Source organism: Monodelphis domestica, chromosome 5 (assembly GCF_027887165.1).
Source record: "Monodelphis domestica isolate mMonDom1 chromosome 5, mMonDom1.pri, whole genome shotgun sequence".
Lineage (NCBI taxonomy): Eukaryota > Metazoa > Chordata > Mammalia > Didelphimorphia > Didelphidae > Monodelphis > Monodelphis domestica.
In genome coordinates this window covers 175,156,773-175,169,627 of record NC_077231.1, presented here as the reverse complement: position 1 = coordinate 175,169,627, position 12,855 = coordinate 175,156,773, and the positions used below count along the sequence as shown (strand labels likewise).

At 36.5% G+C, this 12,855-nt stretch overlaps 1 long non-coding RNA gene across 1 annotated transcript; it reads right to left on the bottom strand.

The window, feature by feature from the left end:
- Nucleotides 1-2,035: 2,035 nt before the first annotated feature.
- Nucleotides 2,036-12,350, bottom strand: LOC103092174 (uncharacterized). The gene is made up of 3 exons (XR_008912245.1): nucleotides 10,531-12,350; nucleotides 9,033-9,075; nucleotides 2,036-3,789 (listed from the first exon to the last, which is right to left on the bottom strand). It is a non-coding gene; the product is annotated as an uncharacterized LOC103092174 (long non-coding RNA).
- Between the last annotated feature and the right edge of the window lie 505 nt (nucleotides 12,351-12,855).

Below are 12,855 nucleotides of genomic sequence, written 5' to 3'. Positions count from 1 at the left end.
TTGTCATATTGCTATATGTCGATATTTCTTTCCTTGAAAACTTCCTATTCATATCCTTAGACAAAGTATCAATTTTTGAACGGATCCTGTTCTTACTAATATGTATCTCATATTCCTTATATATCTTATAAATGAAATCTTTATTAGAGAAACTTCTTGCAAATTTTTTCCAGTTAAATGTTTTACTTTATAACTAAACTCTATTGATTTTGTGGGGAGGGTAAATTGTTTAATTTTTAAAATTATTGTACTAAGCTTCTATAAAATCATTCATTTTCTCTTCTGTGGTACTCTTTGAAGCTTCTTTCAATGGTGTGACATGATAAATGCAAAAGTTAATGTTCTCCTCAATTCAGAGTATCTAAGACATTGTAAATGAGAGTTTCACTGTACTATGTTCTAATCAGATTACATCCACCTGGAATATTGTATTCAAGTCAAGACACCACATACTAGAAAGGGCATTGAGAGATTTCAGATCACCTAGCTAGGAAAACTCTGACTTTTGAGTTGTTCTGCATTGCCCATGATGACAGAACTAGCAGAAATGGTTAGAAAATTCAAAACTATAGGCATTGTTTTGATGCGAAGGAAAAAAAAAACACAATTTCTCAACAAAATTTTAACAATTGAAAATGGCCTCTGTAGTTAGGTGAGTTCCTCCTCACTCAGGGGTTAATTGTGAAGATTAGATCACCCCTTTTCTAGAGATATTGTAAAGCATGTTTCTATACAGCTTGAATTTTTTTTTCCAGATAGATTCTAAAATCCCTTACAACTCTAAGATATTTTTTTCTACAAATTTGCTTATTAAAGACCTTGATGACTATTCTATAAGGGATGTCTTACAGGGAATATTGTAGACTTTTTTTGATAAAATCATTGTACTGGAGGAATTAGAAATTCCCACAAATATATGGGGGGTGGTTTCTTACAGGGAATATTGTAGACTTTTTTTGATAAAATCATTGTACTGGAGGAATTAGAAATTCCCACAAATATATGGGGGGTGGTTTCTTATTTAATAATGATGAATTATAATGTTCTTTACAATTTACAAATCATACTTGTACATAATATTCTTTGATCTGAACACATTGATTCAAGGCAGGTAGAGTAGGCATTTTCATTTCCATTTACAGTGAGAATTCTCAGAGTAAAAAAACTAAGCTACAATGATATGATGAGATAGTTGAGCACTGAAATTCAAACTCGTTTTGTTCTAACCCTTGAACCCAATCATATCTAGAAAGGGAATATTGAGACAAGATTTCAAGGATTTTTAATGACAAACACAGGAGTTTGTAATTAATCACAAAGGTAATAGGGCTACACTGAACTATATTGACTAGGAGATTGAGGTAGCTAGTAATTAGCTATATGAATAACATGTAACTAGCTATGTGGAGGCTATAATAGACAGAAGAGAGACTTAAATTTATCAAGGTGATTATAATAGACCAGGGCAGCTATGTGGCACAACTGATAGAGCATTAGATGGAAGTCAAGAAGTCTTAATTTCCTGAGTTCAAATTTGCTGTCAGACACATACAAGATGTGTGACACTGGAAAAGTCGCTTACGCCTATTTGTCTCAGTTCTTCAGCTGTAAAATGAGCTGGAGAAGGAAATGGCAAACCACTCCAGCATTTTTTCCAAGAAAACCTCAAATGGAGTCAGAGTGGGAAATGACTTAAAACAACTGAACAATAACAACAACAAAATTGTAGTAGATTAAGAGTTGAAGACCTGATCTTTTGTGGTTTGTGAATGAATATAAAGCATTATAACAAATAACTTGTATTCAAAATTGCATAAAGAATATGATGGGAATATATGAGCATGAGGGATGAAAAGAAATTGTGAAGTAATATAAAATAAAAAAAGCACAATGTTGATACTCAAAATGAAAAAGATTCTTCACAATAATTTGAGTTAAATTTATTTTATTATAAAAAATCAACAAAAACAAGTATCTTAATATAAAAAGAGTTATATTTGAAATCATTCATCTTTATTACATATAAATTGCATTTTTTAAATTCAATGACATCTAAAAGAATATTAATAGTCATCTACCCTGGTTATATATCCCCTTCTAAATTTTCTTCTGGCATCTTTAATGAAATAGAAGTGAGAGAACAATGATAAAATATCAAATGTTTTGATTTTTTCTAAAATTGACTTGCAATATTTATGGAAATCATTTTGGTTCTTGAGTGATGGGATAGGAGGATTGTAAATGTGTATATTACTATAACATTTGGTTGTAATTATAGAACCCTGAGAATAAATAGAGATAATAGATGTAAGAGCACTTCAAAACAAAACTATGAACTGTTATTTAATACTGATCTCATTTTTAGTGAAACCAGTCAAAAGTGTACTCAATAGCCTTCATTATATTTATATTTCACTTAAAGGGGTTGAGATTTGTTTAGGGAAGAGATATAATATGTGTCAACCTCTTCAGAAGTCATAATTTTCCCTTTGTTTTTATAAACTCATGTAAATTTATTAATGAGCAAAATGATTGTTACTAAATGCATTCCATTAAACTTAATTCTATAGTTGTGAACTATTGAATGAGGAAACTTATAGTGAAATGGGGATATGAAATGATGAATGACACATATCTTTTCTTAAGGCAGTTGACTTTGGTATATGGGATATATACAATCTACACACTAATAAGTATTGGACAAAGTCAACTCAGATTTTAGAGCTAAAGGGACTTTTCAGGTCACCTAGTCCAACTTTCTCATTTCACAGCTGATATATGTCAAACCTAGTAATGGTAAAAAGTATACCAAGTGTTACAAAGGTCACATAGCTATATATATTACCAAAATCCTCTGGTTCTAAATCTAGCAAAAGAGAAGAAAACTCAGAAAATTTGAGGAAGGAGAGAACACTTTCGTCAGAGAAGGCTTTTTTGGTTTGGAACAATTGAATTTTAAATTTAACAATTAAGCCACCAGTATACAATTTTTAAGTACCAGTCATGGCACAAAGAAAAAAAAATATCATCTCAAGGAGCTTAATTATATTGGAGAGTGTGAGGGGAAAAATCCCCTACCCCCTCATATGAGGATTAGATTTTAATGTTGGCAGCAGCTGTGAGTTAGTGATAACTGTAATTCTAAGATAATTAAATATTAGCACAGTTGATGATCTTAGTAGGTCTTTTGTGATTATTTTAGATTAAGTTTTAAAGTAAGATAACCGCTTGAATATAATTAATCATTGTTAGCATAGGCCTCAGTTCTAGCCTTACCCTTCAAAACTATTATATCATAAACCCTCAGCAATGATTGTCTTGAACTTGTGACTTGGCCTTCATTAGCATATGGGCTTTTGCCTCAGTTAGAACCCTGGTGACACCCTTTCACCTTTGTATTCATTCCTTATACATCATCAGGCTTTTACCCTTTTTTAAGGCCTGATACCTCCTCCTTATCCTAGTCATCTTAGTATACATCAACCTTGACATCATCAGGCTTAGAAAGCAGGGTTCAGGCTCCCCTACTCTCCTCTTGTTTATCAAGAGACTTCTACCAATGAGAGAAATGTTTCCCTATTACTTCAATCAATCCACATCTCTCTATTTTAACATGGTCTTGTATTATTTTTAACTTGGTATAAAAATTATGATATTCTTTGAGGGTATATAGGAAGGTCTCTCACAGTTCTTTAGGTCTTTTGGTCTTGACAAGAAGTCTGAATTTATTGTGAGACTCTCTGAATAAACCTATTTCTTTATGGCTTGGAGACTCAGTTTCTTGAGTTCCTGTGGTAAGAAAGTGCACAACAATAGAAAACACTCATGTGTAGTATAAACATGTATAGTATGGAGCAAATATATTTATAATAAATGTAAAGTGGATATAGGATCCTTAAACCAGATACAGAGAAAACACAGTAATATTTAGGGAGAGAGAACAGTAAAAACATCCTGAAGAAGATTCAGATATGTCTTGAAGTGAGAGGAATCAGCCTACTTTGGAGTGGGGGTCTCAAAAGGATAAGAAGAATGACAAAGGTGGTAGGAAGAATGAAACAAATATTGCCAGGTCAGGAGGACTAAGGTATTGATAGCAACCAAGGCAACTTTACTGAAAGGGGGAGAAAAATAAGTTGGGTCTCCAGCAAAAGTTTTCCACATACATAGTAACAGGTACTGATTAACATAGAGAACATAAACAATCACATTACAATCCACCATACAAAATTGATTTATAGAAGACATGTTGTGTAGGTGACTGAGAAATGGGGGGAGTTCCCATAGGTTACTTGATACATACACAAGAGTTTCCATGACTGTATGATGAATATACAAACAAGGGGTTTCTAAGGGTTTTACACACAAATATGACCTAGAAAGAGGAGTGAGAGAAGGGGGAGAGAGGTTAGGAGATTTCTACTTTATGTACAAGAGCTTTGTTCAATGGGTCTCAGGTCTCAGGCTTTGCCTATTCTATGTCTCAGAGCTTTGCTCAATGGATCTCGGGTTATGACAGAGGCTACCACTAGAGAAAAATGTGACATCTATAGGAAGTTTAATTAAGGTCATCTCAAATGCAAGGCACTGGGAAGGCGACCCCAAGCATATATGCCTTTTAAGTGTCTGCAGATTGATTTTATTAACATGCCTGGGGACCAAGGATATAAAGATGTTTTAGTCATAGTGGACAGACTCACTTGATGGGAAGAAGCAAAGAAAAACAACACTGGCATGGTAGTGAAAACATTGCTTAAAGAAATATTTCCTAGATATGGCATTCCAGACATCATAGATTCAGACAGGGGAAGCCACTTTACATCTAGCATTTTACAAGTGTATAAATGTCTCGGAATAAAGGATAATTTCCATGATGTGTATAGAAAAGAAAGTTCAGAACAGGTGGAAAGTATGAATAAGGTATTAAAATCCATGATAGCTAAACTCTGTGCCTAAACTCATCTTGAATGAATAGAGGTTCTTCCACTTGCACTATTCTATCTGATGATGAAATCCAGAGGAGACTTACATATTTCCCTATATGAGATATTGTACAGACAGCCAGTATGGACAGGAAGGACCGCTAAACCATCTTATCTTTCCATGCTGAGAGGGGAATGCCAGTTACACACCTATCTGACACAGATACAAAATAGGCTGGAAGAACTGAGAAGGTTAGTACTACCAGTGCAAAGGGTCCCACTAGATTTCTCATTACATAACATAAGGCCAGGGGACAAAGTATATGTAAAATTTTTGCCAAAGACAAACCCACAGAGCCCAGAACGATTGGTCCATAAGATGTAACTCTAACCACTCCTACATTGGTAAAAGTAATAGAAAAAGATTCTTGACTTCACATATCTCACGTTAAGTATCACTATGCCCATGATAACACGCCAAAAGACAACTTAATGGACACCCAAGAATCCATTCAAACACAGATGCCTCCAAAATAAACCTTCATAAATAAACATAGAGGCCATGAGTCCAACAAAAATCACACAAAAAGAAATAGAGATACTAAACAGAGACAGTGAAACCAAAATAAACTAATGCCCAAGACACAGTATAAATTTGAGTTAGTTAGATCAGGGAGGATTAGTATAGCCTGTGAAACACAGGAGAAGTGGTTCCTTGCAGAACCTGGGAGTTTATTTGGGTTGATTTAGAATCCCTTAGAATTATTAAATCTATATACAAATTTCAATATCAAGCCTAGACTAAAATATCATTAACCTCTACAACCACAAAGGAATATAATAATTGCCTTACAATCACACATAAAGAAAAATACCTACATTCATTACAAAAAAAAAAAAGAAATCTCACTTGCACACACGTGGATGGCACAAACATCCTGTATAAAGTTCCACTCACATGCATCAAAATATTCACTCTTACAATGCATGCACACGTTAATCTTATGCACACGCATGATCCTGTAATTCTGGATACTTGAGATCATCTTTGAAGGTGAGAAGACAAGCAAATATGTATCCTGTAAAGGAGAAGGCACCCTGGACTGATGATAAACTTCAAGCAATACCAAAGGATGGAAGATACATGGACAACTGGAAAGAACTTTGAATCAAAGACATTATGGGGAATGAACTTCAGGAAAATGGATCTTGTATTGGAATAAATATGCATCCATCATTACATAGCCAGAACATGACCAGATTTCACAGTAACATTAGGGGCCGTTCCATAAAAAAGGACAACCCATAAATTGTATATCTGTAAATAAATCTCTTACTATCAGAGGATGTATAAATATGTATATAAATAGCATGTGACATATGTAAATGTGTACAATTAAGAGACATGTATATATGTAACATAAAAATGATCTAATCCAGTAATATAGATAGAAAGGAGAGAGTTAAAATACTAACAATTAGTAGACAGGGACAGAGTAGTTTAGGGTAGAAAAGGAAATATTGTAATTAGAGAGGTAACATAGGGACAGAATAAATCAGATTTTATTTAGATACAAATTAATATATATATTGTATATATATATATATATATATAAATGTTATGAAATGTTACATTGAAATTAGTATTACATAAGACATAGGATAATCCAATTTTACTTATGTTAAATTTTATATTGATTGCAATAGGAATTACCTTTGTATTAAGAAATTGTTATATTGTAAAAATTTTGTTGGCACATAATCCTAACCCTCTTCACACAGATAGGAACTTAGATTAGCAAATAGACAGATTTATTATTTTTGGAGGGGGGAGGTTAGATGGGAATGATAAGTAAGATAGGTATTTTAGAATAGACATAGAAGGTAAGTAACTGGCATGGGCCAGGGTAGCACCACCGAACAACAGGAAATGGAGGATTTGTGACAGTGGTTGGCACTAGAGAAAAAGTACCAGGCTGAAGAGTATTTGAAATTGATCACCTAAATAGGGGAGGAGCCCCAGGAGTTTGGAATCTTGAGGAAGAGAGTACTCTGGCTGGGAGAGGAGTTGGTCATCCAGGAGTTTGGAATCTTGAGGAAGAGAGTACTCTGGCTGGGAGAGGAGTTGGTCATCTCTTGCTTTTGAGAAGCTAAAGACAGAAGGTGGGAAAAAGACTTTTTCTTGAGGGTTACCCACTTTTCCTGCTGGTGACTGGAAATCTTTCCCCCCATGACTTCCCAATTGAAGAGACTTTCTGAAGACAAACCTGAGCAGACTTTATCTCAGCTCCTGTTGCCCAGGGGTGAGTCAAACTGACTTTCTCTCAGGGAGCTCAGACTTCCAAGGCCTGAGTTCCCCCCAAACTCAAAGAGGGAGGGAAAATGGTTTAGATAGAGACAGGGATTCCCTTCCCCCACTTCCCTTTTCCAATTCTTCCCTGCCTATTATCCCTTTTGTATTACCTGATTGAGTTAACATTAAAAGTTATCTGTTCCCCAAGCTGAGTGCAAGTGAACAGATCAAGGAGAGACCCTTAGGTCTTGAGTAGTGGAGGGGGGACAAGAGGGATGAGAGCGAATTGGGGAGAGCAGCTTTAGCTAAGGAGGGAAGGTAGAAGGGGGAAAATCTTCAAACCCCCTCTCCTCTCTCTGAGCTAACCTGTAAAAATTAAATTGTATCTCTAGTATAAAAATATTATATTTTATGAGGTTTATTAAGGATTATTAGAAATCAAGGATACAAAATAAATACCACGTGCCCATGCCTGATTAGCCCATTCAAAATCCCCATGCTTAGTTTAGCTTACCACTATACTTCCTACATCATTGCAATGGCAGAGAGCACATGGTAGGTGTTACTGCCAGTTAAATACCAATTGTGATCTCGCCTATATGGAGACTCAGGTGAGATTATAAGGAATTCTGGGAAATACCAAGGACTTCTGGGAGTTGAAGTCTAGAGTTAAAATATCAATTTATACTAATATCCCTATGATCCTATTGGGAAACCAGTTTCCCCAAAAGGATCATGGAAACATAATCAACTTAAAGATTGCAATAATTTGTGGATAAAAGGAAAAGAGAACAAAACAAATGATTACTAGGTGCATTGACAAAAACCAATTAGGGGGCAGTTCGCTTTTGGCATAAGAGTGTACATTCAAAATAAATGCATTCAAACCCCATACAGTTCAAATCACCACATCCAAAAGTTCACTCTGGATCTTCTGGTGTAGCAGGATCACTCAAGGATGCATGGCTGAGTTATGAGGTATGTGAATCAATTGGCAAAAGAAATAAAAAAACATAAAAAAATCCAAATAAAAAAAGAATTTCTGGATGAAATATAGACTATCAAAGTCTTATGTGTAAAAATTCCAAGTAAAGGAAAAATAAATGTATAACAGGTCCTTGAATCAGGGACCAATTAAAATGATTTTAGCAATTAAGCTTTTACCCATTCAGTAACCAGAACTACAGAAAGTTGACACATTATGGAAGACAGAAAAGGGACTAACTTTTAGGAGCCAGGCAGGAGCCAAATTTGAGATACCTGGTAGCATGTGGAAAAAGGAAGATCTTTTCTTAACACATGTTAAATAGCTGCAACCTCGAACCCTAAACATGTTTAAGACCTCTTGTCATGGCTCAAAATTTTCATCAGCCCCATCGGGATTGGTTGGTCTTTTGACCTTGTGCTTGATTGGCACTATGAAGTTTAGCTTTGTTCTACTTTGTCACTGTGCAGTGGCTCTTTTTGTATTCTCTTGTCCTGGAATCAGACAGAATCATTAAGAAAAATCCCCCCACATTTTTTAAACAATCAGTGGCATCATTTTTATAGTCTCAAGCATTGGGTACATGCATTGATATTATAGCAAATATATATTAAACTTATATTACTGCTAAATCAAAAAAGTTAAAGAAAATCTCAATACTGGTGACATGTGCTTCATATATAAAAAAGAGAGAAAAAATAAAAACCTGAAATAGTATATTGTACATGCAAGAAAAATATAATATTAAAATATTTTTAAAATTCAAAAATATAGCTTATAAACATTGACACACTGTGTCAGCTAAGGAAATATAGAATAAAAGGTTTCTCACCAAAAATGAGATCCATTTCCTCTTCATACCTGGCCATGATCCACTGTGAGTACAAGCAAATGAATTTAGCAAAGTAAGAGTTGTTTTTTTTTTTTTCATAAAGAACAGTAGTACAACAAGCAATGCACATTCAAAAAGTACCAAAATCCCCAAAATTCTCAATAGCCCAATTAATTACACTAGCAAACAAACCCACTATCATATTTAACGTATCTTCTGTATGACATAAAGAAAATGGATATTTGTCACGAGTTTTTCAGTTGTAGCAATGTTTCAACCTAGGCAAACATATTTTTAAACAAAGTAAAATTTTTTTGAGTCTAGAACATCATCAAGAAATATAGATTGTTCAAGGGGAAGTAAAGTGAGCTGAAAAGTTACAAATAAGAGATGCTCCTCTTTTGGGGAGTCATCCAGGGGTACCATTCCCTGAGATTAACTTCCTAGCTCCTTTGGTATGATACTGTAATGTCTCATCCATTCACATTTTTATAAATGTGGGAGGTGGAGATTAAAATTATATTTCACTTCAGCTACTAAAATGGACCTTACCTCCTGTTAGAGGCAGGCAAAATGATGAGTTGTTGAAAAATAAATATAAAAATCATGTCTAAAGACCCCTTAAAATCAATTTGAGATACTTAGCTCATTACATTTTCCAAAGTTTGTTATACAATTGTACCAGTTTTGATGAAGTCTATCCATCCTTTATGTGACAATTTACAAAGTCAAAATAGAAAAAAGGCTGTTTTTATATATGGACTTATTTAATAATGTTTGTTCAGGGGACAGACTTCTGGTCAAGATGGCAGCATAGAAGTAGCGAAAGTTCAGACCTCCAAAACCCTTCCTTACCGATTGCAAACTGAGTGCTCCTAGGACACCGAAATTCAAGCTGAACAAAGGATAGACCTGGGGAACCCTCCTCCTGGACCTGGATCAAAAGGTATGACCCCCCAAAAGCCAGAACCCTAGCTAGATCACTCGGATCTAAGGGGTAGGCAGAAGGAAGGTCCCAGGACCCATCCCCCCCAACCCAGAGTGCTGAGTCCACGACAGCAGCAGGAACCTCAGGGCCAGCAAAAGCACCTCAGCCCTGGCTATTCTGAAGGACTCACCTTGAAAGCAACCCGAGTCAGTCTCCAGGGGCCTCCAACACAGACATCTGGGAAACATAGAGAGAAGGGGGAAGCCTGTAGCCCCCTGGCTGTGTCCTTCCATCTGAGTCTCAAGGGAGGTCCCAGCTTTAGGACACCAGCTGAACCCAATCCCATCAGGAGGCCTCAGAGCTCCTGAAAGGACAGAAACCTCAGGGCTGACAAAGGGGTTGCTCCAAAGAGCTTACCTTGAAAGTAACCTGGGCCAGTCTCCTGGCATTAAACACAGATTGTGGAGGAGGAGGGGGTTTTTTTGGGTCAGGGATCATTCAGCCCACACCAGTTGAACATAATCCCATCAGGAGCCCTCAGAGAAACATCAGAGCCGGCGAAGGGCTTACCTTGAAAGCAACCTGGCCAGTCCCTGGGCATTCAACACAGATTGAGGAGGAGGAGGTTTTTTGCTTCAGGGCTCATCCAGTACAAACCAGCTGAACCTAATCCCATCAGGAGCCCTCAGAGCCCAGGGAGGCCACGACCCCTCCCCCCTTAGAGAGCAGGGTCTTCTGAAAAAACAGAAACCTAGAGGTGAAGTCAAGATGGCAGCCTAGAAGGAGCATAGACCTGGCAGCCTGGCCAGAGCTTTGGAGATCCTCCATATTTGTCCCAGCCTTCCAGGAAGTTTAAAACTCAGAGTAAACCCAGCCCAACTAAGCTGAACTCAATCCCATCAAAAGTCTCCAGAAAGCAGGGAAGCCCAAGCTCCCCACCCATCCCCATTGACCGCTGGACTTTAAGCGAATCAAAAGCCTCCAGAGGACAGGGAAGCTCAAACCCCAAACAACCCTCCCACAGAGACTACACCAAGAGATCTTCTGTTAAAGCTCCAAGAGGGGAGACTGATAGAACTCCCCAAAAAGCAAAAAAATGAGAGGACCAAGAGCACAGACAAATACGGGGAGTAAAGAAGGGGTGAATTGGAGGAAACAACAGAAAAAGAAGAAAGAAACTACAATAGACAGCTATTACTCAGCAAATGGAACAGAGGGTGTGAGATCAGCAAACAATAAATCAGAAATCCCAGCGAATTGGATACAGGCTGTGGAAGAACTCAAAACACAACTAAGAGAGCCTGAAGACAATTGGGAAAAGAACTTAAAAATTAAGATAAGTCATCTGGAAACAGAGGCACTTGAACTAAAACGAGAAAATAGTGTCTTGAAAGCCAAAATCAACCAGCTGGAAAATGAGGCAAAGGAGATGAAAGATGAGGCAAAGGAGATGAAAGACAAGGTATAGAGGATGAAAGACGATCTTCAAAGAAAATCAAACCAGAAGGAAAAAGACGACCAAAAACCCAGAGATGAAATCCAATCTTTAAGAACTAGAATAAAACAACTAGAATCAAGTAACCTCACAAGGCAGCAGGACACAATAAAACAAAACAAAAAGAATGAAAAAAGTGATGAAAATGTGAAGCATCTCATTCACAAAACAGACAATTTAGAAAATCATTCAAGAAAAGACAATATAAGAATACTTGGACTACCAGAAGACCACGACAAAAAAAAAAAGCCCATTCATAATACTAGAGGATATTATCCAGGAAAACTGTCCCGAGATCCTAGAACAAGAGGGGAAAGTAGAGATTGAAAGAATCCACAAATCACCCCCTGTATTTAATCCCCAACTGACAACACCAAGAAATGTTATAGCCAAATTCAAAAACAATCAGATGAAAGAAAAGATATTACCAGCTTCCAAGAAGAAGCCATTCAGATACCATGGAAACACGGTGAGGTTAATACAGGATCTGGCTGCATCCACACTGAAAGACCAAAAGGCATGGAATACTATATTCCAGAAAGCAAGGGAACTACGTCTACAACCAAGAATAAAATACCCATCAAAACTGACTATATTCTTACAGGGAAAAGTATGGTCATTCAACACAACAGAAGAGTTCCAAGCATTCATAAATAAAAGACCAAAAAGTCCAACCACAAAACACAAGAGAATCATCAAAATGTAAATAAAAAAGAGGGGGAAAAACAAACAAAACAACAACAAAAAATTTTTAAGAGACTCAATAAGTTAAAATGATACGTATCACTATAAGAACAGAGGTCATTGGTAACTCTTAAATACTGTTGCTATCACCTGAGCAGCTAGAAGAATTACACTCAGAGGGAACAGTGACAAACTATAGGATGAAAGGACAAGACATAAATAGGTATATAGATATATATATACATGCATAAATACATATACATGTGTATGTAAATATATATATATATATACATGATTAGAGCTAAAAAAGAAAAGAGGTTATGACTAAAAGAAATGGGAAAAGAAACAAATGGGGGTAAATTTATATGTCACAAAGAAGCTCATGGCAGGAGGGGGGAGAACACAGGAAGGGTAAAGAAGTTGGAGATAGGAAATACTCAACTCTTAAGTACTTTGAAATTGACCCAAAGAGGGAAAAACAATCCAACCTATTGGGGAAGGGAATAGATTTCCGCCCTATAGGGAAGTAGAAGGGTAAAAAACGGACTGGTGGGGAGGGAAGCAGTACAAGGGAGGGAGAGGATGGGGGGGCGTTTAAAAGACTACAGGGGAAAATAAGGGAGGGAATAAGAAGTGAGGGGGATAGAAAGGGAAGTAAAATAAGGGGGGGGGGAATGAAGGGGACCGACTATAAACAAACATTGGTATAGAAGGAA